This window comes from Periophthalmus magnuspinnatus, chromosome 12, assembly GCF_009829125.3.
Source record: "Periophthalmus magnuspinnatus isolate fPerMag1 chromosome 12, fPerMag1.2.pri, whole genome shotgun sequence".
Taxonomy (NCBI): domain Eukaryota; kingdom Metazoa; phylum Chordata; class Actinopteri; order Gobiiformes; family Gobiidae; genus Periophthalmus; species Periophthalmus magnuspinnatus.
In genome coordinates, this window is record NC_047137.1 from 1,540,239 (window position 1) to 1,555,534 (window position 15,296).

Below are 15,296 nucleotides of genomic sequence, written 5' to 3' on the forward strand. Positions count from 1 at the left end.
AATGTGCATATGGAACCGGTGGGGTTCAGTACCTCCAACAAGGTTAAGAACCACTGCTATAGATTTACATTGTATTGGAATGTGCATAGTAGAGACTGCAGAGGAAAGCCGTCCGTGTACATTATGGATGAGTTTGAACACAAAAGCCCACTGTCACGCCCGAAGCACACAACAAGTGAGAAACAAGAAGCAGGTAAACTTTACCTGTCCTGGCTGAATCACTCAAATAACAAATCCATCTTTGATTGAGTCACTTCAAGGAGAACAGGTTTATGTATGTTCCATTGTATTTTCACTGCAATTTTTCTTATTGGGAAGCCAGAACTGTTGATGTTTTATATATGATAAGAGGACGGTGGTGCACCCTCCACCTAAACATTACATAGCATATTTTTAACTTTGTGGAGGTTTTTGTTTCATGTAGATAACCCTAGCAATTACAGAAATATTAACCATAAACCAGGTCAAGAAGGCAAACACTATATTAAATTCTAACTTAATTTTAAAGTGGACCTATTGTTCAAAATCAACTTCAGAGCTTGTAACCATGCTATAGTTGTTTCCTTCTCATTGACATTGTATTTGGAGTGATTCATGCATATTTCAATAATCTTTATTCTGATATATTCAAGATGCCATTCTGCCCCCGGTTTGAGGAAAGGACAAAACCAAGTAATGTAGTCTACTCCATTCAGTGTAGTGAAGAGTGCAGTGAGCGGTACATGAGAGAAACTACGCAGCCACATAAGAGAATGTACCAACACCGGCGTGAAAGCTCCTCTGGACTCCAGTCCACTGTACATGTCCATCTCAAAGCCACTAACCACTCCTTTGAAGATAATGAAGCTCAGATCTTAGCCAGAGAAAATAAATTGTTTGAGAGGGGAGTTAAAGAAGCTATTTTGTTAGGAAAGACAATCCTCCCTTAAACAGGAATCTATAGCTTCATCCTCAGACCCAAAACAAATAAAGGCAAGGCAAGTTTATTTGTATAGCACAATTCATACACAAGGTAATTCAAAGTGCTTTACAGAATAAGAAAGACATTAAAATCACACAAATCAAAACATACTCACCCAATCTGCAACTCTCTCACCCACTCATTTGCACCCTTTAAAAACTCTCTCTCACACTCTTTAAACACTGTCTTGCTCAGTTTAAGAACTTTCCCATTACTTTACAAAAAAACTTTCCGTCACTTCTCAAATACTTTCCTGTCACTTTACTATGTCTAATAAAAGTCCATCAGTCCATGTTTCTTTTGTCATCATAAAATTACCATTAAAGGAGAAGAGTGCAGAATAAAAACCTTTCAGTCGTATGCACAGCTAAACAGAACCGTTTTGAGCCTGGATTTAAATATTGTCAAAGTAGAGGCCTGTCTCACATCTTCAGGAAGACTGTTCCAAGTTTTAGCTGCATAAAACTGAAACGCTGATTCCCCATGTTTAGTCCTGACTCTGGGCACCAGCAGGAGGCCGGTCCCTGAAGTCCTCAAATTGCGAGATGGTTCATATGGCACTAACATGTCGGAGATATACTTTGGACCTAGATCATGGAGAGACTTATACACAAGCAGAGCTGCTTTAAAGTCGGTTCTTTGACCTACAGGAAGCCAGTGCAGAGACCTGAGCACAGGACATATGTGCTCGTACTTCCTGGTTCTAGTCAGGACCCGAGCAGCAGCGTTGTGGATGTACTTTGGAGAGGCCAGTGAGCAGGCTGTTACAGTAGTCTAACCTACTGGAGAACAATAGCAGGGTCATTAAAGGTTGAATAGGATAGTTTCAGCTGAAACTGGAGACAATAGCTGTTTTCAGTTTCAGTGTAGGTATCCCCTCCCTTCAGATAGATATAAGGCAGTGTCCACCAGCAATCTGACCAGAACTGAAGAATTGGATGAGCAGCAAAATGTCTCAACTCCTACACTGATTTGTCCAGTTGACAGATTTAAACTTCATCTTTTGCTAAGGAAGTCAGTAGACTTTTTTCTTTTATTAAGCTGTTGTAAATCAATATTGTGATTTCAAATATCCAAAATACAACAAAATGATCAATAATAAATATATAGCAGGCAAAAGCACAATATGTCTTTTTTAAAGTTACACAATGTCACTATATTACAGGTTGAATCTGAGGAGAGGGCACCCTACACAGTAAGAATGCAAGTTTTTCTCAGCATTTTTACATAACATAAACATAGTAAAATTGCCCAAAATCTTACAGTGTCCTCCTCTATACCATTACTGGGTTTCAAATGACATCACAACATTAGCAGTTACAGCTCCTTGAAGACAAGAAGATGGCAGACTCTCCAGCAAAAACGTTACATATTGCACCTTTAAAGGTCCTCTGTAACAGTTGATTATACATGGTGCATTTCACTTGTTTGAGCAGTGGATGGCGCTAGTGTGTTTGTAATGCCTATGGGAGAATTTGCTTAGCTCGTTTTCTTATGCACATTTCATATTTAATTTTCCCTTATTTTTTAAGCATTTGTGGGACCATAACGGTGATGGTGTTTCATTTGGAAAAGTGTTTGGTTTGTTGTGGGTCTAGTTAGAGGTCGAGAGGACTGCTTTCTTCTTCTGGTTCAGCCATCTGAAAGTTTCAGTTCACCGGTTTGTTTCCTAGCAGGCCAAAGTGGTATGTAGTTTTTATGCGTTCATGTGCAATTTTGTGTATATCTGTAATGTGAACCATAACTTATGTTGAATGTTGTGTGTTTTCTAGTTGTATGGTGTGAACTGTGAAGAATTAAAGCATCACAGTAAAAAGAATTGGCATAATCCTATATTACACAAAACTAACTTTTGTGAGATTTAAGCCATTTTGTAAGGCTGTTACCTCCTCAAAAACATACCTGGAGTTGTTTTGTTTCATTTACACATGTTTGAGTAACCCTATATTATTAGTATGTCTAGATCTCCAAAGCTCAAATACTCTGTTCCACCTTGTGATGTCATAAAGTCATAGTTTTCCAAGTTAACCTTTTGCCTTTAGTTCAGTAGAGATTCATAATTCCAGGGCTGAAATCATCCAAATGATTCTAGTGAAAGGTGTTTGGAGTTGAAAAATGTAAAGGAGCACATACCATATTACCACATGACATTTGCAAGGGTGTGTTTTCTTTTTGAGAGAAGAACCCAGTCTGAATATACAACTCCAGGTGTTTGTGATGAGAAAACCTGAAAACTGTTTAAAATTTTTGTGTATATTTTCTTGAGACAATCAAAAAATTTATCTGATTGTGTTTGTTAATGTGTATATTGTGTCACCATGGTAACTGCGGCATATTCCTTTATAGACATAGATCCAGAACACCCCAACGTGATGTTTGCGCAAAGTATTAATTGACTCTGTCTCCCTATTCATTGGTGGAATGGTGAATTTGGAGCTTCATATTTGGAATTCTGACTTTGAGTATCATAGTAACCAAAGAGCCAATCCAGACCCAGGCTGTTGAAGGTAACGCCCATACCCGCCCGGCTTGGCAACGTTGTCAATCACACCTGTTACTCATGCTAGCGAGAGTGACCTTGGGGAAAGATGGCACCTGATTTGTCTAATATTAATGTTCATACCTTGAATTACAGAAACAATAACAAAAAAACACACACAAAAATCATCATATAGAATTGGTTAATACAAACATTTTAAGAGCAAAATGATGAGTCTGACAGCAGCAGTTACAGAGAAGGGCATCGATTTTTCAATATTAAGTGAATTGGAACCAGAGTTGGTGGAGCTGGAAGCGTACCCATGCTCAATTCCAATTTGGAATGCAGCAGCTAGTAGGTTAGCTATGTCCATTTATATATACAGTCTATGTTCAAGATGCCCCCTTCTAGTGATCTAGTGATTTCTTCCGGGCCCTATTCATGGCTTTCAAGCTATGGCAACTGTCTTCCATAGTCATGGCAATTAAGCAATTCAAATCAAAATATTATGTCTTTTGAATGGGGAAAGGTCTTCATGAGGTCCTCACAAAGTCCTTCAAATGAGGAAAATATTGTTTATCTGAAAACCATGAATTTCAACCCTCCTTATGGTTAGCTGCAAGATTCTGTCCAAAGTTCTGCCCACAAGCCTCAATCACCAATGCTTTCACACGGCAATTCTCCATAAATATACAGAAAGGCAAGGCAAATTTATTTGAATAGCACAATTCGTACACAAAGTAATTCAAAGTGCTTTACAGAATAAGAAGGACATTATAATCGCACAAATGAAAACATAATCACAAATAATCATCATAAAATTAACATTAAAACAGAAGAGTGCAGAATAAAACCTTTCAGTCGTATGCACAGCTAAACAGAACTGTTTTGAGCCTGGATTTAAACATTGTCAAAGTAGAGGCCTGTCTCACATCTTCAGGAAGACTGTTCCAGGTTTTAGCTGCATAAAACTGAAACGCCAATTCCCCATGTTTAGTCCTGACTCTGGGCACCAGCAGGAGGCCGGTTCCTGAAGTCCTCAGAGTGTGAGATGGTTCATATGGCACTAACATGTCAGAGATGTACTTTGGACCTAGGCCATGGAGAGACTTTTACACAAGTAGAGCTGCTTTAAAGTCTATTCTTTGAGCTACAGGAAGCCTTTGCAGAGATCTGAGCACAGGACATATGTGCTCGTACTTCCTGGTTCTAGTCAGGACCCGGGCAGCAGCTTTCTGGATGTACTGCAGCTGTGTTAAGGCTCATTTGGAGAGCCCAGTGAGCAGGTCATTACAGTAGTCTAACCTACTGGAGACACATGCATGGATAAGTCTCTCTAAGTCTGGCTTTGACAGTATACCTTTGATTTTTGCTATGTTTTTTAGGTGGTAAAAAGCTGCAGATGTTATTGATTTGATGTGGCTGTTAAAGTTCAAGTCTGAGTTCATTATTACCCCTAGATTTCTAGCCTGATTTGAAGGTTTTAGAGAGAGAGACTGGAGGTGACTGCTAACACTTTCTCTATGTTTCTGTGGGCCAAAGATGATGACTTCAGTCTTTTCTGAGTTTAGCAGAAGAAAGTTGTTTTTCATCCACACACTGATCTGTTGGATGCAGTGGCAGAGTGAATCCACTGGTCCATATTCACCTGCTGAAAGTGAGACATATATTTGAGTGTCATCTGCATAGTTGTGGTAGGACACATTATTGCTGCGTATTAACTGGCCTAACGGCAGCATGTAGAGATTGAACAGCAGGGGTCCCAGGATTGACCCATGGAGCACCCCACAGGTCAGGGACATCTTATCCTAGACACACTTTCCAATTTCAACAAAGTACTCCCTGTTTTCTAGATAGGACTTGAACCAGTTTAGTGCTGTACCAGAGATGCCAACCCAGTCCCCTAGTCTTTGTAAGAAGATCCCATGATCCACAGTGTCAAAGGCAGCACTCAGATCTAACAGGATCAAGACTGAGACTTTGCCTGCATCAGTGTTCAGGCGGATGCAATTTGTTACCTTGATAAGAGCAGTCTCAGTGCTGTGGTGGGTCTAAAACCTGACTGAAAAACATCAAAGGAGTTGTTCATTCGGAGAAAGTTAATAAGCTGTTGGTAAACAACTTTTTCAAGGACTTTGCCTAGAAATTGCAGATTAGAGATTGGTCGGTAATTGTTCAACATTGTGGCATCAAGACTGCTCTTCTTTAGGAGAGGCTTGATAACCGAAGTTTTCAAAGCTCTTGGGAATGTTCCAGGTGACATAATAACTATGCAAGTGAGTGGTGACAGCAAACTGTTGAGCACAGACTTTAGAAATTTAGTGGGTAACACATTGAGGCAGCATGTAGATGAACTCAGACTGGTGACAATCTCTTGGACAGTTTTGTCAGTTACAGGTGCAAAGTGAGTCAGCTCTAAAACATGATACAAAGCTGTCAACAACTTGACAAGCCTGATGTGATGTGCAGCGGGGTGTTGTGATAGCGCTCTGAAGGGGAAGTGACTTAGCTCAGAGGGGAGGGGGAGAAACAGAGCGTCAAACTCAAAAGTTAAACTTATAAAAAATATGAATGCATTGTTTTGGATGAATATAGAATTTTCAAAACAATAAAAGATAACATGATGATTTAAATATGTTCTGTTAGCAGTTAAAACCCCATAGAAAATAAATATCCCCTCTTTAAGGTCAAAATGATCCATAATAATACAAATAAAGATTTATGCTAAAGAAAGCCATAACAATTCCCCCCTTTTGATTATAATAAATCACATTTATTTTTAATCAGCTCAACTTAACTCAAATTAGAAGGAAATGAGTCTTACACCTGATCAAAATAAAATCACAAAAATAACATAACTGTTGTATTCATACTGATTATGGAACACATAGAAGGAAAAATACAACCTGACTGGTAGTGTTGATTTAAATTACACACATCATTAAAGTTTTCAGTTTTTTTTCTCTTTTCTTATTTTATGCATTTTTTTTTTGTTTAATCAAACTGCTCAGCAGCCCACTCCATGCTCAAGCCGTTGCTGGACGCGTCCGCGCCATCAGCCGCCACCCAGGACATGAAATGGAACTCACTGAGGTTGAATTCTGCTCATCTGGAGCATAAGTTGTGTAACAAACAAGTTGTCATCAGAATCAGAAACATAATCGGGATCAGGTGGATACACAACAGCCTCAATATTGTATTGATTTTGGACAAAATGGGAACTCACTATTTGACGCATAGCTTTTAACAGACAGGGGACCACACAGGAGCACAAGATTAAGATCATACCTACAATTATGGCCAGATTGATAAGAACATTTCAAACATTTAACCCTCAAGACTCCCCCCCCCCCCTGAAAGAGGGAGAAGCAGCAGTAGGCTCAGGAGCCATGTAAAAGCAAAACAATACCCGTGGATGTACGATGGGAGATCAATGAGTCAGTTCCGGTTACCACGAGGCCTCAGCACACGGTCAGTAGGTTCAGGAATGCGGAGTCATGTCCGTGAACCAGGAGGTCTCCCTCGTGGCTTGCGTCCGCTGGGACCCGCCAAAGGGTCTGGTCCGGTCTCAGTGGTGGGGGCAGCGTTTGAGTCTACCCCTTGTTGCTCGGGAGCGATGGTGCAGCCCTCGCCAGAGTCACACGATGGTTCCTCGAGTGGAGAAGGGACAACCCGGCAATGGGAAGTGTGAATCCAGGTGCCCCACTCTGCAACTTTCACTGCCGTGTCGGTGATGAGGAGAACCACGTAAGGTCCCACCCAGCATTGCGAGTGCCAGTGTTTGCGTCTGGTTTCCTTGACCAGAACAGAATCTCCCACTCGGATATTATGCAGTACAGCCTCAGCTGCCGTTGGCAGGGCAGCTTTAACCTTCACACGGAGTGAGTTTAATGAAATCCATTTGGATGTGTCCAAACGGTCGATTTGGTGGTGGGTGCGCTGCTTGCGGGATTGGTTTGGTCCTACCTGGATTGTGTGCCAAAAAAATAGCACACGAGTGACAAAACTTCTGCGCATAAGCACAGAAGCCCTTTGTGAACCAATTTTGTGTGACCAGATCAACCATTGCCCCCTTTGAGGTGTGGTCACGATCATGAGAAAGTGTTGCCATGTGCCTGAAGAAGTGTTTGGGTAGGCAAGGCTTGTTGTCAGGGCCAAGCCAGATGCCCTCTGGCTTCACAGCCCCATGTTTAGTCCACAGAGCAATTTCAGATGGTGTTGTGAAGCTCTGCATAACTGATAAAGATGAAGGAATGTCAACATTAGTGGGTAAAGAAGCAAGACACAGAGAGTGTGTTGTCTCAGACTGATAGGACGCAGCCTTCGCAGCTGCATCTGCTCGCCTGTTACCTAAAGAGACGGGGGTCATTGGAGTTAGTGTGAGCGTGACATCTGCAAATAGCCACCTCCGAAGGCAACAGAATTGCCTCCAAGAGGTCAGCAACCTGGGAAGCATTCAAAATAGGTTTACCATCAGATTTCAAAAATTTGCAGTGTCTCCACAGACCCGCCCAATCATGACACATGTCAAAAGCATAACGTGAGTCAGTGTAGATGGTCACAGATTGTCCAGCTGCAAGTTCACAAGCTTTAGTTAGTGCCACCAATTCTGCAGTTTGTGCAGAAAAGTGTGAGGGCAGGGGTCCTGAAACCACTGTGTCATGGTCAGAACACACAGCAAATCCCACCCTATTTTTGCCGGTGTTTGTGTCATGGGATGCAGATCCATCTACATAGAAAATCAAATCAGGGTAAATTTCGGATTATAAGCCGCTACTTTTTTTCCACGCTTTGAACCCTGCGGCTTTTACAGCAGTGCGGCTTATATATGGAATTTTACTGGATAACGACCCCTGGGGGGCGCTCTCTAGCTGTAAACGTAAAAGTGAGACAGACGTGGGGAAAGATTCTGCTCTGAAGAATTCACTAGTTTTGATTTTGAACGATCATTTTGCGCATCATGAAATGGATATGATGCAGTTTTTAAGATAAAGAAACAGAAAGGAAACAGAGCAGGGGTCGGCCTTTAACACGCAAAGAGCCATTTGGACCCACTTTCCACATAAAATAAAACACTGGGAGCCGCAAATACTTTTTGACATCTAAAATGAAGATAACACTGTATAATAACAATAATGTAACGGAATAATGTAGGTTTTACTTTCACGGACAAGCCTTCTACACGTGGCAGATAAATATGGCAAAAACAACTTAAGTGCATTAAAAAAATACAACTCACCAAACCGCTGCATCATGCATCGCGCTGATTATGTGATTATGTCTACTCTACTCCGCAGTTTCTTTAAAAAAACAACAACAAAAAAACTCGTAGCGTATCGTTTAATCCCAGGTGCTTATTCTCCATGTGCCAAAGCAGTTTTGAAGGTTTCATTGCCTTATTTGCTTTTCCCGTATGTTACGCAGAGCGGACTCTGTGCGTGAGTCACCTGCAGCGACAAACCCAGATTTTAAGTAGGCATTGTCTGTTAAATTTATCTTTCTTTTTCTTGGAGGTCGTAGTCTCTTCTTCTGGCTCCTCAGTTGTCCTTTCCCCCTTTGTTAAAAGCTCTCCAAAGACTTTTGTTTTGGCTCATTTTCACTCGCTTGTGGCTCTACTTTAATGCGTCGTGTCTGATGTGTTATACGTGATACGTCACCGCGGAGACAAGAGCAGATAATATACTTGCTACTACATCAAATAGATTTCTGTGGCGATTTCCAGCAGGATTTTCATGATACATCTACGGACGAGCTTATTAGTGTGTCATTAGGGACGGGCCAAAGTTGCTCCTGACCCCTGTGCGCACAACGTCTCAAAATCAGGGCTCTTTACGCAGGACTGAGCTGTGTCTGTGTTAGTTCCCAAGCCACGCAGAGCCGCAGTATGAGGCTGAAAGAGGCGCATGCGGCTCCGGAGCCGCGAGTTGCCGACCCCTGAAATAGAGCCACTGCACGTAAGCTCGACATCAATGAATCCAACTTGGTCAATGTAAAAAGACGACAAAAGTTTTCAGAGGAAATAAAAGCAGATTTTCCGTGTTGGTGCAGCTTTATTTTCTAAACCTGCAGATGTGTTCATCCCGTGTTGTTGTCGTGTTGGTGCCAATTTTCAGGCACAGTTTAAAAAAAAGCGTGTCGGTGCACCGTCTTTCTGTGTAAATATCTCATGTTACAATATGAAAACCTGCGGCTTTTATTCAGGTGCGGCTTATATATGTACAAAATTGATTTTCTCTTCAAATTTAGCTGGTGCGGCTTATATCAAGGTGCGCTCTGTAGTCCGAAATTTACGGTAGTTAAAGGCTCTTCCTGCAAATCAAAGCACATACCAAATCTATCTCTGACACACAGCAGTGTGGCTCGCCATCCCCTTCAATGGGCAGCAGAGTTGCAGGGTTTAGTTGAGCACACCTTTTAACTTTGACATTTGGCAACTCCAAGAGAATGGTATTGTACCTCAACCAGTGAGCAGTGGACAGGTGAGAGGTTTTCTGTTCAAGCAAGATCAGAGAAACAGCATGTGGTACTAACAAAGTGAGGTCAGAGTAACCCACGAGGTCACGTGATGCTAAAACAGCCTTCTCAGCTGCTGCAACAGCACGTAAACACCGGGGCAGACCAACAGCAACAGGGTCAAGCTTAGCAGAAAAGTAAGCGACAGGACAAAGGGCACCCCCATGTTTCTGAAGGAGAACAGAAACCATGAATCCATCATGTTCATCCGCTGTCTGAATGAAAGGTCGAGTTGGGTCGGGCAGACCCAGAGTTGGAGGTGTCTGCAAGGTTAGTTTCAAGTCACAGAAAGATTTTTCTGCTTCCTCAGTCCAAGTAATTTTGTCACACGTGCGTAGAGTTTTACCATGAATGAGTGCACTCAGAGGAGCCTCTAGAACTGAATAATTGGGAATGAACTGTCGACAGTAAGAACAAATACCTAGAAATGACATGTTTTCTAGTTTGAGGCTTTGGAATGTTTGAATGGCTGCAGCCCGTTTGGTAGGAATAGTTTTGCCTTTTTCAGAAATCACATGACCCAGAAAAGTGACTTCCTTTTTAACAAATTGCAATTTGGAAAGGCTAGCCTTGTGGCCATCGGCATGCAAATGTTTCAGAAGTGACACTGTGTCACGTTTACACTGTTCCTCAGTAGGAGCACACAAAAGAATGTCATCGACATATTGCAATAGACATGTGCCTTGGGTCAACTCAAGTGGAGTTAATGAATCACGCAGCGCTGCATTATACCACGTAGGAGCATGAATGAAACCTTGACACATCCTAGTAAATTTGTACAGATTGCCATCATATTCAAAAGAGAACCAAAATTGAGAGTCCTTGTGCACTGGGATTGAGAAAAAAGCATTTGCCAAATCAACCACAGAAAAAAAACTTTGCTTCAGGTGGAATCTGTGATAGCATCGTATATGTGTTTGGAACCACCGCAGCAACTGGTTCAACTGCTTCATTCACAGCTTTCAAATCTACTGTGAATCACCATTTTTGAGGTTCACCAGGCTCACATTACTTTTTGACTGGAAAAATTGGCTTCGAACGCCCCCAGATTCACTTGGGACAATAACACCTGCTTTGCACAAATCACTGAACACAGGAGCTATACCTGCCCTAGCCTCAGGGCGAAGGGGGTATTGTGGCCTACAGGGACGCACGTTAGATCTAGGCGTGATTACCACTGGCTGACAACTGCGTATGAGGCCTACATCTGTGGGGCCTTTCACCCAGAGATCAGCTGGAATACCCCCCAGTTCTATAGCTTCTGCTTCAGCCTGGGACAAAAAACAGCCTGTCTCAGCACTGTTATCAGGGAACACCCAAACACACCGGGATGCCTGGAGGTATGAGGGATAGCCCATTCGTATAAAAATCCATCTCGAAGGAATAAATCTAACGCACGCAAGCAAGCACGCACGCAAAAAAAAAAACAAAAAAAAAACAAAAAAAAAAAAAACAACAAAATGTCTCACTACTAAGCATCCCGCGCGGCGGCGGTGGCAGCAGCAGCAGCTAGGTTGACGATGAAATAATAAAAAAACAAAAAAAAAAACAAACAACAACCCCCAAACCATCGAGAACAAATACATAAAAGCAAAAGAAATCCCTACAACTCAGAGAGGTCATGTCCCGCACGAGACGCGGGCTCGAATTCACGCCTCGGTACGCGACGGGCTCCTCTGAGCCCGGGGTTTCGGGACGCGCCAGCGGGACACGGGTCTGGATCGAGGGCCTCGGGTCCCGCGAACTTCCTCCTCCTCCTCCTCCTCCTCCTCCTCCTGGTCCTGGTCCCGGTCGTCGTCGTCGTCCTCATTCTCCCCGGCACGATACAGACCCGCCGCAACCGAGGCCCCCGCGGCCTCCGCGGCGGGGTCTCGCTGCGGTTACCGCTGACTCGGATCGAGGGGGAGACCACAACTACTGCAAGCACCGTTATTATTATGATGATGATGATGAAGATTCTCATTCTCCCGAAGTTGCCCATCACGGCTCAGACCACAATTATTACAAGCACCGTTCTGATGACGACGCCGCCGACGGTGGGGGTGACGAAGATGACGAAGAAGAAGATAACGGTGAAGAAGATGAAGTACAAGTAGTAGAAGAAGAAGAAGATAATGGTGAAGAAGAAGAAGAAGAAGAAGAAGATAATGGTGAAGAAGAAGATAACGGTGGTGAAGAAGAAGAAGAAGAAGTAGTACAAATGTTTTCAAAACACGGGGACATCGCGTGGAACTCGAAGCCCCCTCCGCGGACGTCGCTCAGGGGCCCTCAGTCGATCGCGGCCTCGGAACTAGTCGCGCGAGGCGGACCGACCGCCGCGGCCCGCGAGGCCTCCAGGGACGTGTTATCCACTTTCCTGGCGTACTTCACCCCCGAGCTAGAGGACATCGTGATCGAGATGACCAACCTGGAAGGGGTCAGGAGGACGACGCGGAGGCGTCGGGGGCGAGACGGAGAGGAGGAGGAGGAGGAGGAGGAGGATAGAAGCCCGTGGAAGCCCGTGGATCGCACCCAGTTACGCGCCTACGTGGGGCTGCTGATCCTGGCCGGAGTCTACAGGTCGAGGGGCGAGGCGTGTGAAAGTCTCTGGGACCCGGAGAGCGGACGCGCCGTATTCCGCGCCACCATGCCTCTGAAGACCTTCAGATCCTACTCCAGCGTCCTGCGCTTCGACGATCGCGAGACCAGAGAGGCGAGACGCGCGGCGGCGTCGTCGTCTTCTTCTTCTTCTTCTTCTTCTTCTTCTTCTTACGGAGACAAACTGGCACCCGTCAGGAAACTGTGGGACGCTTGGTGCCAGCCGCTGCCGCTCCTGTACGATCCCGGACCGGAGGTCACCGTGGACGAGAGGCTGGTTCCCTTTAAAGGTAGTAAAGAAGAAAAAAAAAAAAGAAAAGAATCAATCAATTAAAAAAAAAAAGGATGGAGATGAGGAAAGGCACCTGTCTCTCTATATGAGACAGAAAGAGGAGACACGCACACACACACCCCACACACACACACCCCCACACCCCCCCCACACACACCCACACACACACAGAGAGAGAGAGAGAGAGGGAGAGATATTGTACCAAAGGATCGGTTTGCAGCTTTCCACCCCTAACAACAACAACAACAACAATAATAATAATAATAGTCATATATTTATTTCTTTTCTTTTCTTTTTTTTCACACACACACACACCCACACACACAGAGAGAGAGAGAAATATTGTACCAAAGGATCGGTTTGCAGCTTTCCACCCCTAACAACAACAACAATAATAATAATAGTCATATATTTATTTCTTTTCTTTTCTTTTTTTTTTTTCCACACACACACACCCACACACACACACACACACCCACACACAGAGAGAGAGATATTGTACCAAAGGATCGGTTTGCAGCTTTCCACCCCTAACAACAACAACAATAATAATAATAGTCATATATTTATTTCTTTTCTTTTCTTTTTTTTTTTCCACACACACACACCCACACACACACACACACACACACACACACCCACACACAGAGAGAGAGATATTGTACCAAAGGATCGGTTTGCAGCTTTCCACCCCTAACAACAACAACAATAATAATAATAGTCATATATTTATTTCTTTTCTTTTCTTTTTTTTTTCCACACACACACACACACACACCCCCACACACAGAGAGAGAGAGATATTGTACCAAAGGATCGGTTTGCAGCTTTCCACCCCTAACAACAACAACAATAATAATAATAATAGTCATATATTTATTTATTTTATTTTCTTTTTTTTCCCACACACACACACACACACACAGAGAGAGAGAAATATTGTACCAAAGGATCGGTTTGCAGCTTTCCACCCCTAACAACAACAATAATAGTCATATATTTATTTATTTTATTTTTTTTCCACACACACACCCACACACACACAGAGAGAGAGAGAGGGATATTGTACCAAAGGATCGGTTTGCAGCTTTCCAACCCTAACAACAACAATAATAATAATAACAATAATAATAGTCATTTATTTATTTATTTATTTTCTTCACACCCACACACACACCCCCCCCCCACACACACACCCCCACACACACACACACCCCCACACACAGCCGCTCGCTGGGGTCTCCTGGACCCCCCCACCGCCGCTCGCTGGGGTCTCCTGGACCCCCCCATCGCACCGCCGCTCGCTGGGGTCTCCTGGACCCCCCCCCCCACACACACACACACACACACCCACACAAACACACACACACACACACACCGCACAGCCGCTGCTTGGTGGGGATCTCCTGGACCCCCCCCACACCGCACCGCCGCTCGCTGGGGTCTCCTGGACCCCCCCATCGCACCGCCGCTCGCTGGGGTCTCCTGGACCCCCCCCCACCGCCGCTCGCCGCTGGGGGGGTCTCCTGGACCCCCGTCACGGCTCTTCTCCGTTTATTTATTTATTTATCTTTGCGAACAGGGGTCCCCTGGTCCAGGGTCGCGGGGGCAGCAGTCTAAGCAGGGACTCCCAGACTTCCCTCACCCCGGACACGTCCTCCAGCTCCTCCGGTGGGACCCCAAGGCGTTCCCAGGCCAGCCGAGAGACATAGTCCCTCCAGCGTGTCCTGGGTCTTCCCCGGGGCCTCCTCCCGGTGGGACATGCCCAGAACACCTCCCTAGGGAGGCGTCCAGGAGGCATCCTGAGCAGATGCCCGAGCCACCTCAGCTGGTTCCTCTCAACGTGTAGGAGCAGCGGCTCTACTCCGAGCTCCTCCCGTGTGACCGAGCTTCTCCGTTTATTTATTTATTTATTTATTTGTTCTCTTCTTCTTCCATAAACGGACTCGTGAGGTCTCCCCCCCGACCCCCGGCGCTCCACCGCGGGGTCGTGGTATGCTGCGACTCGGGGTCCCGGTGACCCCCCTTGGGGAGCACAAGGGTTAAACAGAATTATCTTTTAGCAAAAAACTATCGCTTTTGATATTAGCCGTCTTTAGTTTAGTGTACACAAAATCCATGTAAAATACTGTTTGTATAAATACAATTACAATTTAAATTGACTATATTGACAGTAATGCACCGCGGTATATTAATAGGCATGTATGTAATGATAATGCTTCGTAGCACTGAACAACCAAACAGACTCACCAAATCCCCTTGTTCGCGTCAGAACCCGCGGTCTTTACTCAGCGTCCGTGATAATAGTAGTGGCTCCTGTGAGTTTAAAACATGTAACGGTAGGTTTAGAAGACGGATGGTGTTAGTTATTGCAAAAATAGCGGAGACACGGTACCTGTGCAGCTGCCCTGTTGCGCTTCCTCCCAGCTCTGACCGGAGAGGAGCGCAGCTGCATTGTATGAAGTGCTATTAGC